Raw genomic sequence first — 24,434 nt, 5'->3', positions numbered from 1 at the left:
CTTTACAATTCGCTGATTTTAATTGCGTGGTTTTAGTGAACTTTGTACGTAATCCTGTGAACACCACCCTCACCAAGATATAGAAGAGGGGCACCTGGGTGGCACAGCGGTTAAGCATCTGCCTTCGGCTCAGGGCGTGATCCCGGCGTTATGGGATCGAGCCCCACATCAGGCTCCTCTGCTGGGAGCCTGCTTCTTCCTCTCCCACTCCCCCTGCTTGTGTTCCCTCTCTCGCTGGCTGTCTCTGTCTCTGTCAAATAAATAAAATCTTAAAAAAAAAAAAAAGATATAGAAGAGACCATACCCTAAGAATTTTCCCTGTGCACTTTGCACTGGATTCTCTTCCTCTTCTGAACCCCAGGCAACCACTGACCTATCACTACAGTGCTGACTTCCCTGGACTTTCGTGGGGTTGGAATCACACAGCAGCTACTTTGTTTTTGACTTCTTTCACTTACCATACTGTCTTTGAGATTTATCCACGTAGCTATGTTAATATTTCATTCCTTTTTTGCTAAGCAGGGTTGAAGCATAAAATGTGGGAGTTGGGAGCCCAAGAGGGATTTTGAACGTGAACAGAAATATCAGTAATTGCATTAGGTTCTTTGCTGTGGGGGGTGCGGTGCAAGCTCCCTTCCATCTTCCCCCCAAAATCTCCACTATGATCTAGGACTTGCCAACGCTCTGCAGAGAGCATTTGCTGCTTGATGAGTCAACAAAGCACTGGGTCTAGCTTTGAAAGGGGTGCGGGGTGAAGACAGGTCGTTCCGGGGAAAATACTGCACCGCTCTGTGGTTTTTTGGGGTAGGGTTTTTTGGGGTTTTGTTCGTTTGTTTGTTTTTGTTTTTTCCTACCCTTTGCTCTGTGGTCTGTACTTTGTTTGACCCTTTGTCCTCTCCCTCCTCATTGTTTTGAAAAATGTTTAAGTCCGGTTTTACCTCCACGAGTGCTTGTTTATATATTTTTAAATATCTTTGTCTTAAAATACCTGAAATCTCTTCTAGCTTATCAAGTCTAGTGAAGGAGAGAATACGCCATCCCATAATGGGCCCGTGGGGCATGTGGGTGATTTTGAGCTGAAGGCAATCCGGACTCAGGCGACTCAGGAAAAGCTTTTTCCCTCTTCCTTCACAGCTTACGAGAACTGAGATAGGGGCCCCCGCACCTAAAAGAGAGCTATCACTACAGATACCTTGCTTATCAGAAAGACTTATCAATATTTGCTTTTCCCATCTTCCTATGAACGGCGCTCCTTCCCTTTGAAGCCCCTGGCCCCTATCCCATTCCTAAGGCTCCACTGCCTGACTGCCTTCGAGTCTCATCTTTTTTGTTGGGACTCTTATACATACGAAATTAACTTTGTCTTTCTCCTGTTAATCTGTTCTATGTCAATTTAATTATTAGACCAGTCAAAGAACCTAGAAGGATATTTTTTTCTGCCCTTAGATTAGAAATAAAAGAATGTATGTTGATGCCCCCTGTGACAAATAATGACAGGAGCAATCTTACCCATCCACATCCTCTGACCCCTCTACCTTCCTTAAAAAAAAAAAAAAGATTTATTTATTTATTGGAGAGAGAGAGAGAAAACGCACAAGTGGGGGGAGGGGCAGAAGGAGAAGAAAAGAGAGAGAATCCCAAGCAGACTCCGTGCTGAGCGTGGAGCCCAACGTGGGGCTCAAGCCCAGGACCCCGAGATCATGACCTGAGCCAAAATCAAGAGTCAGACACTCAACTGACTGAGCCACCCAGGCGCCCCAATGTTACTTTTCTTGCTGTCCTATTATTGGACTTTGGTACCCAACTATTATTATTGATAACTTATTGTGACATGTTGTGGAATTGTAACAGTCAAATTGTTTCCAGAGGAGAAACACAGAAGAGATTTTTTATGTCTAACTGACAGACATTTTCCTTTGGTGAGTTATTTGGTTCATCATTATTTTATCTTTAAGTAAAGTTTTCAGGTGAGAGAGTTTCTAATTCTTCTGTATTTATTTATTTATTTATTTATTTATTTATTTTAAGATTTTATTTACTTATTTGACAGAGATAGAGACAGCCAGCGAGAGAGGGCAGTGGGAGAGGAAGAAGCAGGTTCATAGCAGAGGAGCCTGACGTGGGGCTCGATCCCATAATGCCGGGATCACGCCCTGAGCCGAAGGCAGACGCTCAACCGCTGTGCCACCCAGGCGCCCCTAATTCTTCTGTATTTAAAGATGACATTCTGCTGCTTTACTTGCAAACAGAATCTTCAGCTGGGTATGGGATTCTTGGTCATAACTTACTCCCTTCAATTCTCTGAACCCAAGACCTTAGTCACTTTGGAGCCAAAGCCCCCAGAAGGTCACACCAAAAGCAACACTGATAAGGAGAGGGAGGAAATAGGCCATTGGGGCTAATACAGTTCCCACCGGTTCTTCATCATTGGTGTATGTAAGGACATGTTTGTTAGGAAAAAAAAAAGAAGAGAGGAGGAAAGCCACCCGTCCACCAGCTATCATTCCAAATGAAGCCCCATGTCAGTGACTGCCTCCCATGAAAAGCCTTAGGAACGTTTAGTGGTCATCTTTCAGATAAATATACTGTCTGCCTCTTCTCCCCCTTGGGAATGTGCTCACGCACTGGGCAGACTGGAGAGAGGGGCCTAGTGGCCTTCACTGTGCAAACACACATTCTATGTGACCTCTGGGGTGGGGTTATGACTATGCCTTGGTTTCTCCTTAGATGGAGTTTCTTTCTCCACTCTTTATCCTCTTTGTGCATTTTCTTGGGTTTCAGAGAAGGGAAGTAGGTGTACATTCTGACTGCTGTCTTTCTGGAAGTTCTTTCTCTCTCTTTTTTCTATTTTTCAATTGCCATCATTATATATCTTTTTAAAATTTCTGATTTCTTATATTTGTTTCTTTTCATGATTTTACTTGAGTAGGAGAGCCTAGAATTTGCCTTTGTGTTTCCCACCCCCAAGAACAGGGAGCAGCCAATTTGCTGAAATCCAATTCATTTACTGAAGGATCATTTCATCAAATGATAAACTCAGTCTTTTAAGAACATATCTGCAAAAATAGAAGCTAAATGGATGAGAGACCTAAATGCGAGACAGGAATCCATCAAAATCCTAGCGGAGAACACAGGCAGCAACCTCTGTGACCTCAGCCACAGCAACTGCTTGCTAGACACGTCTCCAAAGGCAAGGGAAACAAAGGCAAAAATGAACTGTTGGGACTTCATCAAGATAAAAAGCTTTTGCACAGCAAAGGAAATGGTCGACAAAACCAAAAGACAACTGACAGAATGGGAGAAGATACCTGCAAATGTCCTATCAGATATAGGGCTAATATCCAAAATCTATAAAGAACTTCTCAAACTCAACACCCAAAACACAAATAATCCAATCAAGAAATGGGCAGAAGGCATGAACAGACATTTCTCCAAAGGAGACATACAAATGGCCAACAGACACATGAAAAAATGCTCAACGTCACTCAGTATCAGGGAAACACAAACCAAAACCACAATGAGATACCACCTCACACCTGTCAGAATGGTTTAAATTAACAAGTCAGGAAATGACAGATGTTGGCGAGGATGTAGAGAAAGACTGTTTCCCACTGTTGGTGGGAATGCAAGCTGGTGCAACTACTCTGGAAACAGTATGGAGGTTCCTCAAAAAGTTGAAAATAGAGCTACCTTATGATCCAGCAATTGCACTATTAGGTATTTACCCCAAAGATACAAATATAGTGATCCGAAGGAACACCTGCACCCCAATGTTTATAGTGGCAGTGTCCACCATAGCCAAACTGTGGAAAGAGCCCAGATGTCCATGGATAGATGAATGAATAAAGAAGATGTGGTATATATATATATATACACACACACAGTGGAATACTACTCAGCCATCAAAAAAGTGAAATCTTGCCATTTGCCACGATGTGGATGGAGCTAGAGGGTATTGTGCTAATGAAATAAGTTAATCAGAGAAAGACAATTATCATATGATCTCATTCATATGTGGAATTTAAGAACCAAAACAGAGGAGCATAGGGGAAGGAAGGAAAAAATAAAACAAGACAAAATCAGCCACTGAGACAAACCATAAGAGATTTTAAATTATAGGAAACAGGGGCGCCTGGGTGGCACAGCGGTTAAGCGTCTGCCTTCGGCTCAGGGCGTGATCCCGGCGTTACGGGATCGAGCCCCACATCAGGCTCCTCTGATATGAGCCTGCTTCTTCCTCTCCCACTCCCCCTGCTTGTGTTCCCTCCCTCGCTGGCTGTCTCTATCTCCGTCAAATAAATAAATAAAATCTTTAAAAAAAAAAAATTATAGGAAACAAACTGAGGGTTCCTGGAGGGGACAGGGGTGGGGGATTGGGTAACCAGGTGATGGACATTGAAGAGGGCATGTGATGAAATGAGCTCTAGGTATTATATGACACTGATGAATCATTGAACTCTACCTCTGAAACTAATAATACACTATACGTTAATTAATTGAATTTAAATTAAAAAAATAAATACATAAAATGGGGGAAAATCTGCTATGGACAGAATGTTCATGTCCCCTAAATTCATGTGTTGAAGGCTTAACCTCCAATGTGATGGTAATTAGAGGCAGGGCCTTTGGGAGGTAGTTTAGATGTGGTCTTGAGGGTGGGACCTCATGGTGGGCTTAGTGTCCTTATAAGAAGAGAAGGAGAGAAGATCTCTTTCTCTCTGAGAGTGGCCACCAAGAAAACAGTGGGAGGAATTCTTCTCTGTAGGGTGATATTTGTGTGAGAACCTTAAGAATGTGAGAGGGGGCCATGTGGTTATCTAGGGGAAGAGTGCACCAGGCCCAGGGAAGAGCAAGAGCCCTGAGTAGGAAGATTCTAGGCTGGAGGAGAAGCAGGGTGCCCATATGGCTGAAGTGCAGGAGCCACGGGGAGTGTTAGGAGATGGGGGAGGTGGGGAAAGGAAATATTGAGGTCGGGTAGGGTTTGCTCTTATCTAGTTGTTGATAGGGAGGGATTCACTGGAGAAATTTGAGGGAGATAAGGGGAGAGTATCCTATCAGGGAGAACAGCAGGTACAAAGACCCTGAGGTAGCAGCCTGCCTTATACATTTGAGGAATAAAATAGAGGTCAATGAGTCAAAGTGGAGAGTCAACGATGAGGTCAAAGATTAGGGGTGGGGGAGAGGGTTGGGAAGGGGCACAGGAACCAGAGCATGAAGACTATAAGGATTTCAGCTTTCACTCTGAAGGAGACAGGAAACTATTAGAGGATTTTGAGCAGAGGAGCCACATGATATGACTGTGTTTTATGACTGCGGTGTGGTGAACAGGCTGGAGGACAAAGGGGAGAAAAGATGGTAGCCAGAACTGGGGTGAAGGTAGTAGAGGAAGATAGAAGTTGTAGGATCCTGGTATAACTTTAAAGTAGAACCAACAGGAATTGAAGAGGCAGTAGATTAAGGGTTAAAGAATAAAGTGAGTCAAGGGTGACCACAATGGTTCTTCATGGGGAAGAATATTGCTGCCATTTTCTAAGATGGAGACACTGAGGGAGAAGCAGGCTTGGGGGCAGTAGGGGTGATGATTTGGGAGTCCAGGTTTAGACCTGTTACACTTGAAATGCCCATTAGAGGGGGCACCTGGGTGGCTCTGTCAGTTAAGCATCTGACTTGTGATGTTGACTCAGGTCATGATCTCAGGGTCATGAGATTGAGTCCGGTGTTGGGCTCCATGCTCAGCAGAGAGTCTGCTTGAGGTTCTCTCTCTCATTCTCCCTCTGCCCCTCCTCTCTCTCTCTCTCTCTCAAATAAATAATCTTAAAAACAAAAACAAATGCTCATTAGACAACCAGACAGGGGTGTCTGGTGGGCAGGTGGGTGTCCGCTTCTGGAGTTCAGAGGAGAGATCCAGGCTGGGTGTCTAAACACGGAAGTCGTAAGCATGTAGATAGATGGTACTTACAGATAGGAGACTGGATGAAGTAATCAAGAGAGTGAGTGTCTGGGGATTGAGTCTTGGAGAAGATTGGGGTCAAGGAGATGAGGAGGAGGAAAAACCAAAGGGTCATCTTCTAAAGCCAAGGGAAGAAAGTGTTTCAGGAAACAGGGACGGGTCACCTGTGCCGAATGCCACTGAGAAGTGGAGTGAATGAGGTCTGAGAAATGGCTGTTGGCTTAGAAACATGGCCTTAACCAGGGAAGACCTGGATAAACCCTGACAGCAGCTGTTTGGGAGGAGAGGTGGGACCCAACAGTGGCAGCGGGTTCATGAGAAGAGAGGAGGGGATAAGCTGGAAGCAGGCTGGATGTCTTCTGAGGAGTTTCCTTGTAAAGGAGAGCAGAGGAGGGGGCAGTGGCTGGGGACGGGGACAGATTTGGGGTCTAGGGAGGATTTATCAGCACGCGTGTTCATTGTTGGAAATGATGATGATGTGAGAGACAGAGGGATATCCTGGAGTAACCGAGAGCAGATAGACTGGAGTGCACGGATGAAGAGTCTGGTCTTTATAGGATTGTGGACAGTTGATCCCAAGTAACAGCAGAGGAGACGGAACATGAGCCCAGGTGAAAGCAGGGTGGCAGATAGGGGGTGGCAGCGCGTGGAAGGATCCTTGTGTTATTTCTACTTTCTCCCAGAAGTGGGAGACATTGGCCTTAGGCTCAAAGGCAGAGGTAGGGCTTGAGTTTCAGGGAACTGGCTTCTGGTGAATTGATTCAGAGCCGGAAACCAGGTGTTGGAAGGATCCATCAGTTGACAGATATTCCACTGTATCAGTGAGTTAGTATTTTTATATTTATTCGCCTCTTATTTCAGTTCACTTTATGTTGTTGAGCTGAGGGCATGGGTAATTTTCCCATCGCTCTCATTTCACAGTGGGACCTTAACTGAAGGCTGTGACTTTGCCCTTGAGCACATCTTCACTCTGCCCCCCACCCTGCCCTCTGCCAAGGATGACGCAGGACACAAGAACTTCTTCAGCCTGGACCCCAGTCCGAATTCTTGTTGGATAACGTGCGGTCTATTGCAGTCCTAAAGCCTGGTGTCCTTCCAGATTCTTCTTTTTCTACTTTTGTGGCTTTCCCAGAACCAGGAAATATGTCTGTTATCCAAGCTCTGCTGTTCCGTAGAACTCAAAACCGTAGTGTGTGCTGTTACCATCCAGAGTCACTTGTGGTGGCCAAACTATTTAAACCTCATGGATGGATATGAGTCACTACATTTTTCCCAATGCGCTTTTGTCTCTTTCAAACTCACCCTGAATGATCTGAGCATTTGGGGTTTTTTTGATTAGGAAAGACGACGAAATCGTCTTGTGGCCAACCTTCTATTCCATCTGTAAGCCTCTGTGTCACTTGCCATCTGGAATCTCTGAAATGCTTTATGTTAACTGTGTTTAAGGATTCGATTAGATTGTACAGTGTAAATACAACCATGTAAAAAGGTGTAGATAAAAAGGCTGTGAGGACAAGCATCCCAACACTAATTGTGCTTAAATCTGTGTAGAGTCTGGGTAACCTTTTCCTTCTTTATATTTTCCCCCCAGTTTTCAATCTTTCTGTCATTAATATGTACTACTTAATTAATTTTTAAAAAGTGTTTTAAAAGAATAGAAAATATAAATCTGTGTATACCATATAAATCACAATTAAGTAGAAAAGGATATGCACATTAATTAGAACCGTAAAGAAATGTACCAAACGCAAACAGTTTTTCTCTGGGTAGTGATACAACAGATGATTCTTACGCTCTTCCTTTTGCTAATCTGCATTTTCCAAGAATATATTTGCATATTCTTTATTCTTTCCATAATGAAAAGTTACTTTTCTTTTTTATAAGGTAAATAAAATTCTGCCAGGGTGTCCTAGGTTTGGAGTTCCTGTAATAAAGAGTTCTTTTACCCTGAACATTCAGATTTATTTTGTTCCACCTTGGGACAATTTCCCTCAGCTCTGCCTTCATCATTGGTTCCAGTCTAACCGTTCTCACTTCTCACTGGGGAACACCCTCTAGTCCCAGGTTTTGATCTCAGGTCTCTTTATTTTTATATCCATCGTCTTTTCTCCCTTTTTCATCTTTTTGGGCTTTTCTCTCTTTATTCTGGGGGAGCTTTGCACCTTTATCCACCATGCGAGTACCCAAAGGAGAGCGATCCCGTCCTGAGAAATGGGATGATGACAACTTCACACCTGGTTAGAAGGGGAAGGAGAAACAGACTTGGAACTGAGCCCAACTGCAGGATGTAACATAAGTGAAGGGCCTCTAATGGTACTCAAGAATTCCAGTAATGTGTTATGTTTAGGGGACTGCTGTGTGAGCTCAAATCATGAGTCTGACCTGTCAGTGTATCGTGGCCTTTTGAGAAAACCCAGGAGCTTTCTGGGGGCTGCTTTCTGGTGGGGGGCATTCTGAGGACACATGTGCTGGGACCAGCTATGTTACAGAGATGCTAATAAAACTGAAAGGACTCTTTCCGCAGAGTACAAACACCTCTGTTTCTCCCTCCAGTGCCCCGTGTAGCCCAGGCATCTCATACATGGTAATTCCCGATTCCATCTCCCACCCCTGCGCCACTATGTCTGTTTCACTTCTTTGTATTGTGCTTACACAATCCATTGTTACTGTTATTGTTCTAACAGCTGTCTTTTAGAGCAACTAAGAATAAAAATATAAAATATTTTACCTTACTTTTATTCCTTCTCTGATGCTCTTTTTCCGTTTTTAATTTTTTTTTCTTTTTTGGTGTAGGTTCAAGTTTATGACCTAAATTATTTTCTGCCTCAAGAACTCTTTCACATTTCTTGTTGTAATGAATTGCCCAGTTTTTGTTTGTCGGAGGAAATACTTCCCCTTCCCCTTTGCAGGTAATTTCTCTAGATATAAAATTCTAGATTGGCAATTTCTTTCAACACCTTAAAGGTTTCCCTCCACATTCTTTTTGCTTGTATGGTTTCTGATGAGAAGTCTGCTGTCACTTTTGTTCTTTTTATAGGTAAAATGTTCTTTCGCCCTGGGACTAGGATCTTGTTAGGGATAAAATTCTTGGGGTGGGGTAGGGTTGAAGACGCTTACTCTTCTCTTCTCCCATCCAGGCTAGGAGGGGATCTTTCTCCAATTATTCCAGTGGGAACCTAGTGGGGTTCCTGGAGTGACAGCCCGTGTAAGCATAGTGTCCCCCCCCCCATGACTGCAGGTGCCCATCAATGTCTTGCTCTCATACAAGTCTTTACTCAGATTCCTGCACTTATCAAAATGACGATTTAAGCTCTCCTTCCAGCTTATTGATTCCAGTGGCTTCTATTCCAGGTAAGTGAATCTCGGGAGCTATAATTCTGGATGCATCTGTCCTCTAGAGTTCAGCATAGTGGTTTGCCTTGTGACCTCAGTTTTCAGATGGTTCCAAGAAGCTTCAATTATCTTCCATTTGTCCAGGTTTTGCTTGTACAGATGGGTAGGATGACTTCCAAGCTCTTTACATGATGGAGCTTGGTATGTGTTTTCTCTTTAAGTTGCTTGAGTAGGTGATTAATTGTTCATTATAAGACCGAAGAACTTTGTGTGCTCCTCAGGTTGAACCCCGGTGTGAGGTGAGGGAGTCAGTACCCAGGCCCCCACCCCAGTTTGTTCAGCCACCAGCTCTGTCTTCTTCCTTCTCTCATGTAAGCATTGGACTGTTGATCAGCAGGGGAGAGTTGGATTCAACCAGGGCTGGGGTTTTGCCAAGTGAGAGAGGGGCAGAGGGTTGATGGTATATGCAAGGGAGCGATTATAATGGTGAACCACAAAATCCAAGCTTCGTAAGTAGAAGAGTGAGAATGGTGAAAAAGCAATAGGACCTGTTTTAGGTTCTGGTTTCCCTGCTGCAGTTATTTTTCTGCTCAGAGTCTATTAATGCCTTCTCATGATTTATTTAATACTCTCAATAGGAATCAACAACTCTTTGAGGACCATTACCAGGCAAGGTACTGTGTTAGATGACGTAGCACAAAAAAGGCCATTTGTGCTATCCAGGGAAAGCAAGCACATAACTCAAGGAGATAAAGTACCTCAACTGATTCTGAACTGAGTCTAGACTCTTCAGCTGACTGTTCAAAAGTCTTCACAATGGGATGCTAAGCCACTTTTTGGTCTTACCTCTCCCACTCCCCTAAGTAAATCCAGTGTGAGTCCATTGTCATTCTATGAGTGTGCTTTCCCTTTCTCTCTCCTCTGCACCTTTGCTTGTTGGTGATAATCTCCCTGGAGTGCCTACCTGTGTGACCTCCCCCAATAAAACTCTCTCTCCATCCTGAAGGCTGAGTTCAAAGGAGGACTCCCAGAAGCCTTCCTGATCTCTTTAGTAGAAAGTTATCCCCTCTCCTCTCAACTGTTCGCGTGGGATCCATCACACACAGATACTTGTCTCACCTCTTCCAGCAGACAGCATGGATATTTTTCTGTCAGCCTCTCTGTGTAGCAGTGCATCTGCCTTTTGTCATAAAGCAGTTAGGAAAGCCCTTGAGGAAGAGAGGAATTTAAAGAACAAGGGCAGAACCAGATGGTTAAAATCAGCCACTGCTTTGGGTTTTCTGGTTGTCATGGACACGGTATTTTCTATTGTTGGTAACTCTGGTCTCTATGGTGAGCTCACACTTCGAGCTAGAACCTTACAAAGGCAAGAAAGGGGATTGGATGTGGCCCACTTCATTTTTCAGTGAAGGGGGAGGGCAGGTATGGGGAGGACAGATAGATGGGGAAAAGACTAAAAATAAATGTATGGCTTTCCAATGGCTTCCGTCTCCCAACAAATATTACATTTTAAGTCAAGTTAAATCTTTCAAATATATATTCTATTGATTCCTGTTCAGACTGCAGTATAACTCCCTTCACCATGTGACTCCTTTCTCACCACCCTACTATCCACTGTGTGTCTAAATGACCATTTGAGCATGAAAAGTTGGCAGTATGGATAGATAATCTAAGCAATAAGGGGATAGAATTCTGTGCCAGAGAATTCAAGAAATATTTGCTACGTGTGGTACATATAGGGCGACACTGAAGAGATCAAGAGTAGGCTCTCTGATCCCACTTCTGGTAAGTGGATGAGACCCAAATGAAACCTTCTAACTCAAGTGATAAAGCTTAGAAGCAAGGGTGTCTGGGACAAATGAGAGGCTTTCCCAACACCTGGGCTGTCTTTTGCTCAGCATTTATAGAGTTGGCTTCAGCCAACATAAAGCAGTGACCTCAGGAGAGAGCAGCGTATAGCCCTGTCTGGAACTGGCAGAGTCCACTACCTGAAGTCAGCCAGGCTACAAAGTTTAAAGACACAGTCTCCACACAAGACCACTCTCATTTCTGACACCAACTGTACATTTGAGGGTTCCTCCAGACCACCTTCACTTTTGATAATTTACTAGAAAGACTCATAGAACTCACCAAAAGCTGTTATACTCATTATTATGGCTTATTACAGGGAAAGGATACAGTGAAAATCAGTGAAGGGAGGAAGGATACAGGACAGATCTGAGAGGGTTCCAAATGGGAAGCTTTTGTTTTCCTCTCCCCATGGAGTCAAGTTACCTACTCAATGTGATATGTGACCATACTCACAGAGCACTGCGAATTAGAGAAGCTTACCGGAGCTTTGGTGTCCAGAGTTTTTATTGGGACTTCATTACATAGGCAGGATTAATGGATTGATTGCCCATGTGGTTGAACTCAGTCTCCAGGTGAACGGATATCATGTGCCCTAAAGCACTCACCCGAAATCATGCAGTTGGTCTTTCTGTCATGGCCAGCCCCTACCTTGAGACTGTTGACAATGCCAAGCCCCATTCTAAGATCCAGTGAAGCCAGTCCCTGTATTAAAGAGACAGTTCTATCAAATATGGCACAGATTACCTCCCAGAAGCTGAGGCAAAAGCCAGACTCCATTTTGTGCAAGACCAAATTCTTTACTACACAGCTACATACATTGCAAATTAGAAACAAAGAGTTAGCTCATGGGATAGTAGTTTTGCCCCACAGAGAAGAGCACAGATAAAATTCCCTTGGTAGGAGAACATGGGTCCACTTTCCTTCTCTCTCTTGCCAGGTGGCTGGACTGTAAGAATAGAAACACAAGTATATCAACTGGCTCTCTAGCTTAAGAACAGAGAGAGAGATACTAAAGAGCTCATAGTGAGGAAAAATATTTTCCTTATCTATAGTGCAAACACCAGAATTAGACTACCTTTTATTCATTCAAAAATTAGTAAAACAAAACAAAACAAACTCCCCCAAAAACTCATACTGCAGCTAAGAAATATTTTATAGCTAGAAGATGGAGAACTGAGGTACAGAGGGGAAAGTTCACTGGAAAAATATAATCCAAGAAGGAGGAGAAAGTTCTAGAAAGCACCTGCAGTGTGCTCTCAACATAATTGACATATGGCCTTGAAGTAAAAGATGAATGGTGGGAGATAACACAGCCAAGATGATGAGATAGGTGGGTGACAAGCAGTCATAAATGGGAGTTAAAAAATCAGAAAGAGTTTAATTACAGAATTTCAATCTTCAAAAAATTAATAAAGGTAATCTTTACTGCTTTACTAAACCTGCATAAGATCAAATCAGTGATGTGGAGAGAGAACTTGAGAAAGTTTCCCAGAATGTAGAGGAAAAGGTGTAGGATGAAAAGGATGACAGAAAAAGCAGTAGATGTTGACAAGGGAGGAAAGAAGTCCCAAATCAGATTCTGGTGATCATGAAGAAGTTTGGATGCAATGCTGAGATGGCAGAATATAAAATAGAAGAAACCTTTCTTGATCTGAGGAAAAAAACCTAGCATCAAGAGAAAGTCATCAGAAAAAATGTGTCTACCCCCCAAGATGGCCCTAAAGATCCCTGCCTGCTGGTATTGTATCAGGGTAGGTCTGTGTGCCCAGGGGAATATGGTAGAAGTCATTGTCACTTCTGAGGTTAGCTTATAAAGATGCTATGGCTCTGTCTTGGTTGTTCTCTCTCTCTCTCAGATCATTCTCTCTGGAGGAATCAAGCTGCCATGTCATAAGCAGCCCTAGGGAGAGGTCCATGAGGGGAGGAACCGAGGCCCTTGTACCAACAGTCATGTGAGGATCGTCTTTCCCCAGCAAACCTTCACTGACAACAGCCCCAGCCAACATCTGGACTGCAACCTCATGAGAAACCCTAAGCCAGACCCATCCAGCTCAGCCTTTTCTGGATTCCTGGAGAGACAATAAATGTTTGTTGTTGTCAGCTGCTCAATTTGGGGGTAATTTGTTATGGAGCAATAGGTAACTAATACAGCCACTAAGTACATCAGGGAGATAGAAGGGAGATCAGGTGATAGCTGGAAAGAGAGATAATCCAAGAGATTAGAACACGTTTAAATGTTAGCGGAAGAATTCAATAGAAAAGAAGAAAGGTTGGGGATGGAGAAGGGGATGTGTGAGAGCACGAGGTTCCTGAGAAGGGGAGTGGGGTGGGTTGCAGGGGACAGGGTAGGAATTAGCCATCAACAGAAGAAGGGGCACTTTTTAAGGGTCTCACACTCAAATGCTTATTCTTCTGGCCACTCAGGCATCTGAGTTTGAGATCCCGTGAGAGAGGAAAACTCTGACAAGCTTAATTGAGAAAATGCAAATACATAACATTAATAACAAGAAAGGATGTATTACAGAAGATACAGATGAGATTAAAACCACTGTAAGGAAAATGATTTTCAACTCGAAGCTGACAAATTTGACAATTCAGATGGGGTTTTTTTTTTTTTTTGTAAGACAATTAGTGATTATCAATTGCCAGAATTGTTTCACAGAATAGGAAAGTCCAAATAATAACCATGGGGCAAACGGAAACAGCTGCCAGAGTAATATATTAAGACAGGTTGGGGCACCTGGGTGGCCTCAATCGGTTAAGAGTCTGACTTTTGATTTTGGCTCAGATCATAATCTCAGGGTTATGGGATTGAGCTCCGTGTCGGGCTTGTGCTAGGCGCGGAGCCTGCTTGAGATTCTCTCTCTTCCTCTCCCTCTGCTTCCCACTCCCAGAATGGATGAATGAATGAGTGAATAAAGGTATTGGACACATATGGTTTTGTAGGCTATTTTTGTTCAAACTCTTAAGTTCTGTTGTTAACACAAGAAGCGACAAGTCACATGTAGTCATTTACAATTCAATGAATTAAACCTAAATAAAATTTAAAATTCAGTTTCTCAGTGGCGCTAGCTACTTTTCAAGCGCTCAACAGCCATGTGTGTGGCTAGTGACTGCCATATTGGACAATGCTGATAGAACATTTCCATCATTGCAAAAAGTTTTATGGGCCAATATTGCTCTAAAGGAGTAGATAATTTTATCTGGTATAACTTGTGTTCAGGCATGTAAAAAGGCTGTGAGTCTCCCAATTTCTTATGTGAAACTATAATAACTTTGATGCCAAAACACAGCCAAGAGGACATCATAAAAGTTAGAAACCAATCTTGTATATGAACAGGGGCAAACATTCTGAAAAAACCTCTGGTATTTCAATTCTCGACACTCATTTGGAATAATCCAATGTTGGCATTCTGGAAGTGCAAGAATATTTTAATAATAGGAAAACCATTAACAGAATTTAGCACATCACTAGAGAAAAGGAGAAAAACATACCGTCTTCATAGTTGCCAAGCAAGTGCTTGACAAAATTAAAGTCATTCCTGAATGAGCTGAGACAAGATGGAATTTTATTTACTATGCTGAAGAATAACCTTCTTAGATATCGACATCATATCAAACATCATGCAAACAGCCCAACTCATATTTAATGATAAAATAATCTAGGCTTTCAATTAACTTGAAGAATAAGACAAGACCAAGCTTGTTACCATTATAATGTAATATTGCTCCAGAAGTTTCAATGTATAATAATAAAAGAGTAAGAGGTATCAATAAAGGAAAGGAAGAGAGAATTTTATTGTAATTTTTTAATTTTATTTTTTTTATAATAATATTTTTATTATATTATGTTAGTCACCATACAGTACATCCCTGGTTTTTGATGTAAAGTTCGATGATTCATTAGTTGTGTATAACACCCAGTGCACCATGCAATACGTGCCTTTTTAAAGACAGTGTGGATGTTTACCCAGGAAAGTCCAAGAGAATAAATTACAAACTAATAAGAGAGTTCAATGTGCTGGTTAATTTTGTCAATTTGACCCAGCTAAGGGATGGCTAGATAGCTGGCAACACAAGATTTTGGGGTGTGTCTGTGTGCGTGTTTCTGGAAGAGATTTGTTTGTTTATTTGAGAGGTTGGGGGGGCGGGCAGGAGGAGGGGCAGAAGGTGAGAGAGAATCCGAAGCTGGGCCTGGAGCCTGACCTCAGGACCCTGAGATCATGACCTGAGCCAAAATCAAGAGTCGGACACTCAACTGACTGAGCCACCCAGGCGCCCCTAGAAGAGATTAGTTTTTCATTCAGTAGACTAAGAGATCTGCCCTCATCAATGTGGGTGGGCATGATCTAGTCTTTTGGGGGCCCAAATGGAGCAAAAAGATGGAGAAAGGGCAAATTCTTTCTCTCTTCTTGAATGGAGACATACAACTTCTCCTGTTTTTGGACATCAGAGTTCCTGGTTCTCAAGCCTGTGGCCCCTAAGTCATACACCGGAGGCCCCCTGGTTCTCGGGCCTTTGACGCAGGACTGAATCGCACCACTGGCTTTCCTGGTTCTCCAGCTGACACACAGCAGATCAGGGACTTCGCGGCCTCCATAGCTATATGAGCTGAGTCCTATAATAAATCTCTTCTATATTCTTTATGTATCCTATTGGTTCTGTTTCTCTGGAGAACCCTGACTAATGCACTCAGTAAAGCAAGAGAAAGGTAAATACAGTCCTGGCAGCCGAGGCCTGGCGTCACGGCCAAGGCTGTGGTGTTCTCCTGTTGAACAAAAACATGTGAGCAGAACACTGACATCAGACCCTGATGGATCAAGACCAAACCTGCATCTCTCCATAATCATGTCTGAATCTAGACAGAAACATGACACAAAATGACCAAACAACGCCTTTCCGGGCTAAGAGCCATGACTCCGCTTCTTTACCTCACTTCCTTCCTACCACCTTCTAGAAAGGAAGGCGTCAGGTACCCGATCACGGAACTACCTTTCCTGATGGCATGTAATCTAGAGCAAAACCCTGCTTCCTGGAGCCATCCCCCAAATCCCCTCATATGAGCCCCAATCCTGGACATCCTTTATAACCCTCGCCTGCTGAGACACCCAGGGATCCCCTTTGCTGTGTGTCTTCCCTCATTTCCATGAGCGATAAGCCCGATTTGTTCAACTACAGGCATATTCCTGGAGGTCTTCGGCTGGGGGGCGTTGACAGGTGACGATTAGAAATCATACATACAACAGGAACAGCAGCACCAACGATATAGCTTCTTATCCCCACTGATAACCGGGAAAGCAAATACAGTGCAAAAAGGCACATGCACAGATCTATGCATTTTTAAAAGTTCTAGAAGGAAATACAGCTAAACATTAACTGTGGTTACCTTCCAGTTTGCAGAATGTCGAGTGACTTAAAAAAGTGTTTTCACATTCTCCATACTTTCCATGATGAACATACGGTATTTTTAATAGCCGGGTGAAGTGTCGTTTCTGAAAGTAATGACTAACAGGAAAGAGTTGAAATTCTCAAATGAGATCATTGTGTCCTAAACTAATAAGGGCATAAAAAGTAGGCTGCAGCACTGAAAGGATCCTCCAGATTTTCAGTGTTCTCCAACTCCCAGGGGGCTCACGCCTGCTCCCCAGTGGGATGGAACTGGGGAGGGGGCAGAAGAGGGCGCTGGTAAAGCCAGGTGATGTCCCAGATGGGACAACCCTGCCCGCTCCTTCTGCCAACACAGATGCTCCTCTCTGCTTCTGGGCCAGCAAGGCAGCACATGGGGTGTTCGAGCCTCTGGGAGACTGGCCTTGAGTCTGGCCATTGACAATGTTGAATTTCACCTAAATTCTTCCATCCTTTTGTGTTTCAGAAACAAAGGGTGCTTACTGCAAAGAACCACCCTTCTCCACTGGACTTAGACAAGAGTCATGGATGCCCCCCTTGTTTACCTGAAGGCTAGACACAGACCCCCCCCCCAGATTCCATTCTTTGCCTCATCAATGATTGGTTGAACTGGTTGTCACCACTGGTCAATCCGAACAAAATGCTTGTTGACCAAACTTTGGTTAAGCTTCTCTCCTTCACCCAGGTCCCTGGACTTTGGCCCGCCCTCAACCTGAGCCAGCACTCGGCCCTGCCTCAACAGCCCCCTCCCGAGAAGAGGCTGGCCGCGGGGTATCATATTCTCTGATCTACTGTCCAATCAAGCCACACCCCTTCATCCTGTGTCCCCGCACCAGGTTCTTTCTAGCGTGGTTTACTTCTCCCTGTAAAAGGAAACTCCTCGTTGCCTCAGCCTTGAGACACTTGCAGATCTTTCAGTCAAAAGTAATCTCTACGGCAACAGCCCTTTCCCTTTCCTTTGCATAATCCTGTTGAAGGAAGTCTCTCTTTACTAAGTACAGATTTTTACTTGACACCATATAAACAGGAAAGAAAACAAAACAAAAGCAAAATGTCCCGATTCTCCACAGGTATAAAAGGATGGGAGTCAGTATGAACACCCACCCACAAGAAGAAGTTCCGGAACCAACGTTTAGTTGAAAATCGGAGACCTCCGTAGATGGAACGAATACCAGAACACCACAACGTGGAGAGATGTGGGAACATAGTAGGAAAAGTGGCGTGTTGCAAGCTAAAGAGAGCACGGCATCATCTCCAAAACCCAGACTCTAAATATCCCCAGGAGGGGCGCCTGGGTGGCTTGGTCAGGTAAGCGTCCATCTCCCTTCGGCTCAGGTCATCCCAGGGTCTGGGGTCGGGCTCCATGCTCAGTGGGGAGTTTGTTTCTCCCTCTCCCTCTGCCTGCTGCTCCCCCTGCTTATGCACACATGCTCTCTCTCTGACAAATAAATAAATAAAATCTAGGGGCGCCTGGGTGGCTCAGTCGTTAAGTGCCTGCCTTCGGCTCAGGGCATGATCCCAGGGTCCTGGGATCAAGCCCCGCATCGGGCTCCCTGCTGTGCTGGGAGCCTGCTTCTTCCTCTCCCACTCCCCCTGCTTGTGTTCCCTCTCTCGCTGGCTATCTCTCTGTCAAATAAATAAATAAAATCTTTAATAAATAAATAAATAAATAAACAAAATAAGATATATATATAATATATATATCTCCCCAGGAAAGATTATAAAGCACGCAGAATAAAAAGAGGGTCCATTCTACATAAGCTTAAATCTAGAAAAAATAATTTTTCTTTCTCTACTGCACTTGAACTATATATGTAAGAGACAAAGTGTTCTCAGAGATGAGCTTTATTGTTGCAAAATCTTTGTAGGATTTTCTTGATCTGTCAGCTTTCTCAAAAGAACATTATTGTGCGTGTGTTTTTTCTTCCAAGCCCACATTTCCAGGCTCATGTTGTTCTGGTGAACAAAAGCAAGACTCTGATTTGGTTTGACGCGTTATGCAGAGCCGGATATCAGCTCTCCGAAGAAACTTCTGTTGCACCGTAGGAGGATTATTAAAAGGCATAAAACTTTATAACCATTAAGCAAAAACAGGCTGAGAGTTGAGCTTATTAAGGATAATTACGGCATTTAATCTGAAGGGCATAAATTGGTCAAATGGGTAATTTAACCTGGCAGACATCAAAATTATATTTAAATATTGCAGCAAGGAGACGAAACACAGAGATGGTTGTCAGATGGGCTCAAAAGCTTTTTGAACACCTTTCCAAGGCTCGTAAATGTTTCCTTTCATTTCTTACTTCCCTCCCCGCTTTGAGTCAAGTTCGTCTGTAGATTGTGGCTCTTGGGGACACTGAGGACTGTTTTCACTCAAGTGTGATTATAGTCCCTTCTGTTTATTGTCATCTGCTGTGAATACCTGAACTCTGTAGCTACTTAGATGGAGGGTGTTCCACTGATGGACGTGCAAAGGAGGGACAAACTGGGCCACAGAGATAAGTGTTCCTGACATCCGATCAGATAAATAACTTGGTACTGGTCTTAGTGGGGCTGACACTTTCTTTACGAAGCACTTTGTGTGGGTCAGGCACTGTGCTTAGCACCTCATATGCATGATTTCATCTCATTCTTACAGCCACGAATGATTTATTACAGATAAAAACCTGAGCCCTTGGGGGGTTACCTCGCTCGCCCTGAGACACACAGCTAATAAGTGAGGGAGCTAGGTATAAGCGAGGTGCTTGGAACCGCACGTCTGTCCGTGCCCTAAGACCTTCACTCTGATTCCTGGTAAAGTTGTTCGTTTTAGAGGTGTGTGTGTGTGCCTGTGTGTGTGTGTGCGTGCGTGTGAGTAGTGGGCATGGTGGTGTGGGGGAGAAGAAAATTGAGGGGCAGATGAGGCCTTTCAATATTATAAGGTCTCAGCGAATACTGTCCTTAAGTATCTTGCTTGTTTATTTTTTTCTCAGCTGATTGTGGGTTTCCCGGTAGAATGTGAACCCTAAGATACCTCTAACTTAACGTTTTCTTTCTTCCCTGTCTTGGTTTAAAATTTTTCTATTCATTTACTTCCCGCTCTTATTTTGCATTATTTTTCTTTTGCCACTACATGTCACGAGCGGACCTATTGGTGTCAACGTGGCAGGGGTCCCTCCCCGTGCGAGAGCTCTTGGGGAAGGTACGCATCAGACAGATGCTGGGCCTAGAACTCAGGCGTCAAATACCTGTTTCTGATTTTTTTAAAGATTTTTAAAAATTTATTATTTGAGAGAGAGAATGAAAGAGAGAACATGAGCTGTGGGAGGGGCAGATGGAGAGGGAGAAGCCGACTCCCCTCGGAGCAGAGAGCATGATGTGGGACTCAATCCCAGGACCCGGGAGTCATGACCTGAGCCAAAGGCAGACGCTTAACTGACTGAGCCACCCAGGCACCAACCCCCCCCCCCCCCGCATTTTTGATTTTAAGTGCTCAGCTGTCCCATTCTTCTTGGAGGAAGCAGGTAAATACAAAATTGCAGTGGATTTGAGGCTTGGGGAAGGAGAAAAGAGAGTCACCCTGGAGAAATTCCTGATGTTTTTAGGGACTTAGTGATGGCAGAAAAGCTATTTGTTCATGGTGGGGACCTGAACTGCTAATGGTGTGATCTCCAAGTCATGCTAATTTCTTTGGGAAGGGGGGTCCATATCTACCGAGTGCCTGCTGTGTGCAGACACTTTTCTAGTTTATTCCTATACTCTCTTAAATTTAAATTCTCAGCAGGATGTTGATTCTTTTGCCCCTGACTGTCCTTTGAGGCCCCTGCGCACTCGGCATAGCTGCCATGGTACTCGGGCAATGCTTCCCAGAACTGATCAAAAGCCTGACTGGGAAGAGAGTTGAGGACGGACTGGCCGGAGGGTGTCGGGTTGGTTGTTCCTCCAGTTTCTCTCTGATTCGGTCCAAGAACTGTGTGCCTGGGCCGACCCGCTGCAGGCCTCTGGGAGGGCTGTTGCTAAACTTTCCTTCATGCGACTCCGGGGATGCCTTCAAAAACTGGCCAAGAAATCTTCTCCGGTTTTTCCTGTGAATCCATATCTAGATAGAGACATCTGATTAAACAGAGGTTTTATATTTTTGGAAATGCAGTCTCACAGGCGGTGGTTTGTACTTTCACTGGGAGGGCCATCATTCCAGTTATCTCCTTCTCTTCTTCTTGTCTCTTTTTAATGTCCACTGCCTAGATTAATGTATGGATTTTCAAGCTCCTTTTGAGTGCTCTGTGCAGAGAAGCTTGGTAGGGGCCGGGGGGGCGAGAGTGGGAGTTGAGGGGGTTCTGCCAGTCGTCCGGTGAGGGTGGTGGCAGTTGAGACAGGATGGATTTGTAGTATTTCGGAGGCAGAACTGACAGGACGTAGGGTTGGGTTAGATGTGGGGGATTAGGGGAAGGAAGGTGCCAGAAGGTCCTCCACCAGCTTCTGGCCTCAGTAACTTGGCTAGGTGATGCTCTTTCTTGAGAAGCTGAGGGAAGGACCTGGTCTGAAGATAAAATAAAGAATCCTGTTTGAACACCATTCTGAATGCCATTTGGGGTATCTCAGTGGAAGCGTTCAGAAGGCAACCGTATCTGCGTCTAGAGCCCAGAGGAGGGGGTGGTTCACAACACGAACATCTGAGAGACTTACGCACAGATGGCATTTAAAGCCATGGGAGGTATGCGATCACTTGTGAAAATGGGGACACAGAAGGGAAGACGTCCCGGGACATGGCGGCCTGAAGCAACCACAGACATGTGGAAGCGAGGAGCAGCCAGAAAGCCAGGAGGAAAACTGCAGGGCCCCGCAGATGCCGGAGGGGATGATGTCCCGCTCATGAGCGGTCAACCAGGAGCAGAAGTGCTGAGAAGCCAGGTGAGGTGGGGACAGGGAATGACCATCGGCAATTATATTTGGTAACATGGAGACCGCAGTGAGCTTGTCAAAAGGGCCTTCCGTGGGCTGGTGAGGCAAGAAGCCAGAGGGGTGTGGGTCAAAGAGAGAATGAAAGTGAGCAAGTGGGGAGAGTGTGTGTAAATGAATTTCCAAGAAGTTCTGCTGTGAAGAGGAAGAGAATATTGAGTTCCTTCCTAGCACTCGGCCTCTTTGTGGCATGTGAAAATGATGAATCGGTGTAACCGACCGGGCTTTGTTTTTAGGTTTGGTTACTAGAAACCAGCACTCAATTTGTGACCCACTTATAACGAGAATTTAGGATTCTTCCACTCTGGCTTAATTTTATGTCCCTACACTTATTTTTCATTCTATTTTGACTCCTACTTTGTGTGTGTGTGTGTGTGTGTGTGTGTGTGTGTGAAACGGAAACAGAAAGGGATTTATTTCAGCGAGGCTAACACCAGAAGACCGCCGACTAACATTTCAAAGACAGTCTCCAAAGTGCTGAAAATACTTCTCGTTTTTGTAGAAGGAAAAATGTGGGACAAAGATTGGTGGGTACGCGCAGGTGGGTGGTAAAGGTCAGGTTCAGTCATTGTCTTGGGCTTAATCACACGGGGTCTTGAAGGCTCAGGCCGTTCTGAGTGCCTGAGGGGGTAGTTTCTCGATTCCCTATTATGGGATGCTTGGCCTGCGGGGTCTTTTGCCCGAGTTAAGAGATAAGCTGGAAAGAACTTAGAAAGTACAGACTCTTGACTCGTACTCTTTAATAGCCCATCTCGTTGATCCGCTGTACCGTGTTAAGATGCTTTAAATATTGTCTGGAGAAACCAGTCTCCCTGAAATTCAGTGTATTTTTAAATTTATTTTGATTGCTAGTAACTAATCCAATTCTTGGCCCCAATTTCATTTTGTGTCATATCAGGAGAAGAGCATCTACACCGTCCTTGGAAACAGGCTCGTTCCTGCTACGGCACTGAGAGGAGTTGGTGGCACTGAGAGGTAGACCTGGCCAGCCTTCCACTTGGCATGCACCAGTTTCCGCACACGTGAACACGTCTCCTCCCGGAAACCCAACGGGCTGAAGCCTGGCACCTCTCAGCCTTTGCCATGCATCGGAATTGCCCGGGAATCTGGTAAAAATGTGTGGGAAATCAGAATATGTCACCCTCAAATGTGTCACCTTGGCACTGGGATTCTTCCGAGCTGAAGACAGCGGAGAAACGGTGGAGGCCAAACAAGCTCTGCGCCTTCCTCCTCTATTTGCCTAAGAGCAGGATGTAAATTTCCATTTGTCCAGGTGTCACCTTAGCTCGGAGCCGGAAGAGGAAGACAACTCTAGACTCACCAGCCCGGAGACAAGACCGACAGAAATCTACATAACAAACTTCCCTACAACAACTCTTGTCTTCCATTAGTTCCCCCTATATTTACCTTCCCACAGTTTCCCACCCCTAAAAGCCCAAACCGCCTATCCTTTGTCTCGTCACTTCTCTGTACATTTCGTGTTCTTTGTTGGAGTGCTTTAGAAGCCCCAAGTTCTTTTTTTTTTTTTTAAGATTTTATTTATTCATTCAACAAAGAGAGAGAGACAGCCAGCGAGAGAGGGAACACAAGCAGGGGGAGTGGGAGAGGAAGAAGCAGGCTCATAGCGGAGGAGCCCGATGCGGGGCTCGATCCCAGAACGCCAGGATCACGCCCTGAGCCGAAGGCAGACGCTTAACGACTGAGCCACCCAGGCGCCCCTAGAAGCCCCAAGTTCTAACCACTCGTTGAGGCACTCCTCACTGCGCTTCTCCCGCACGTATACTGCCGACGTTCATAAGCACTGTCTCTCTCTTAGCCTGTCTTTGTTGGTTTAATTTCCAGGGCCCCAGATAGAATTTAAAAGAACGGAGAAAAAACCTTTTTCTGTCCCTCCCTGACAAATTCTGGTCTAGTAGGTCTGGAGTGGAGCCCGAGAGTCTATTTCTAACAAGCTCTCGGGTGATGCTGATGCCACAGGTCCGTGGACCATACCTGGAGCAGTGGGGACACAGGTCACCAGGGGCTGCCTGCAGGACAACACACCCAGCCCCTCTGGATTTCTGAAATGTGCCTTCATCGCAGCTGATGGACCATAATCATTTGGGAGAAGTGACAGCCACCCAGGTCAGTCGGAGAGCTTGCTCTGGATTAGAAGGGACGGCTTATCTGTGAGAATCACATAACCTTCCAATCTTGTCCACTTAAGACTGAGAGCCGGATGCCAGTCAGTAGCATTTGACCAGAGTGTTTTCCTACCGTCTCCCTTTGAGGAATCACATGCTAATCTCTAAATCTTTGGGACAGAGCACTGCTAACCTGTGGCTTTGGAGGACCTTCCCGCTAAGAATAGTTTGGTGGTGGTGCTTCTCGGGGGTGGGGGTGGGGGTGTGGCTGTGAGGATTAGCTCATTAATTATGCAGACAGCTGCAGACTGCATGATAACTGGCAGAGCCCCTGAGAAGAGAAGGGTATAAGGTATCTTTCAGACCAGCGTCGAAATTAGACGCTGCGTTCCTAGAGGCAGCAATGACTCAGGAAGCCGGGAGCCCCAGGAGATGTCAGCCTGAGACAGGAGTGATGGCCGCTCTACCTTCTCATTCCCTCCTGGATCCATGGGCTCCAACTTTGTCCTGAGAGAGCTGTGGAGTTTCCCCTTGTCCCCCTCATGCAGTCTCACCTTGTTAAAGCAGCTTTGCTCCAGGAGGATTTGTAAATTAATCTGTCACTGTGTCACCATGGCAACATATTTATGTATCTCAAACGCTATGAGCCCAGGGGGCCAGGATTTGAAAAACTGCTTTACCCAGTGCCCTAGCTAGTGATTAACAAAGGATTACGTTGTAGAACACACAGGGCAGGCTGCTTGGTTCCAGGGCAAAGAAGGCTTAGGGACCTGATGTCCAGTTCTCTTCCTTTAGAAGGGACTGAGATTCATTAAAAAAATTGAGGACCAGCGGAT

The 24,434-nt window shown here is 44.7% G+C and overlaps 1 long non-coding RNA gene across 3 annotated transcripts in view; it reads left to right on the top strand.

Annotated features, from left to right (window-relative positions):
* Positions 1–23,583, top strand: part of LOC130543785 (uncharacterized) — a 55,726-nt gene extending 32,143 nt beyond the window's left edge. The window contains exons 3-4 of one of the 3 annotated variants that reach the window (XR_008959396.1): positions 17,611–17,848; positions 23,453–23,583. This is a non-coding gene — a long non-coding RNA (uncharacterized LOC130543785). Of the gene's footprint in view, positions 1–12,990; positions 13,372–17,610; positions 17,849–18,471; positions 18,959–23,452 lie in introns of those variants that run through there. The other 2 variants (XR_008959395.1, XR_008959397.1) reach the window with 2 other exon arrangements.
* The last annotated feature ends 851 nt before the right edge of the window (positions 23,584–24,434 follow it).

Source organism: Ursus arctos, unplaced genomic scaffold (genome assembly GCF_023065955.2).
Source record: "Ursus arctos isolate Adak ecotype North America unplaced genomic scaffold, UrsArc2.0 scaffold_16, whole genome shotgun sequence".
Taxonomy (NCBI): Eukaryota; Metazoa; Chordata; class Mammalia; order Carnivora; family Ursidae; genus Ursus; species Ursus arctos.
The sequence above is the reverse complement of the archived record's forward strand: the minus strand, read 5'-3'. Positions and strand labels throughout refer to the sequence as shown.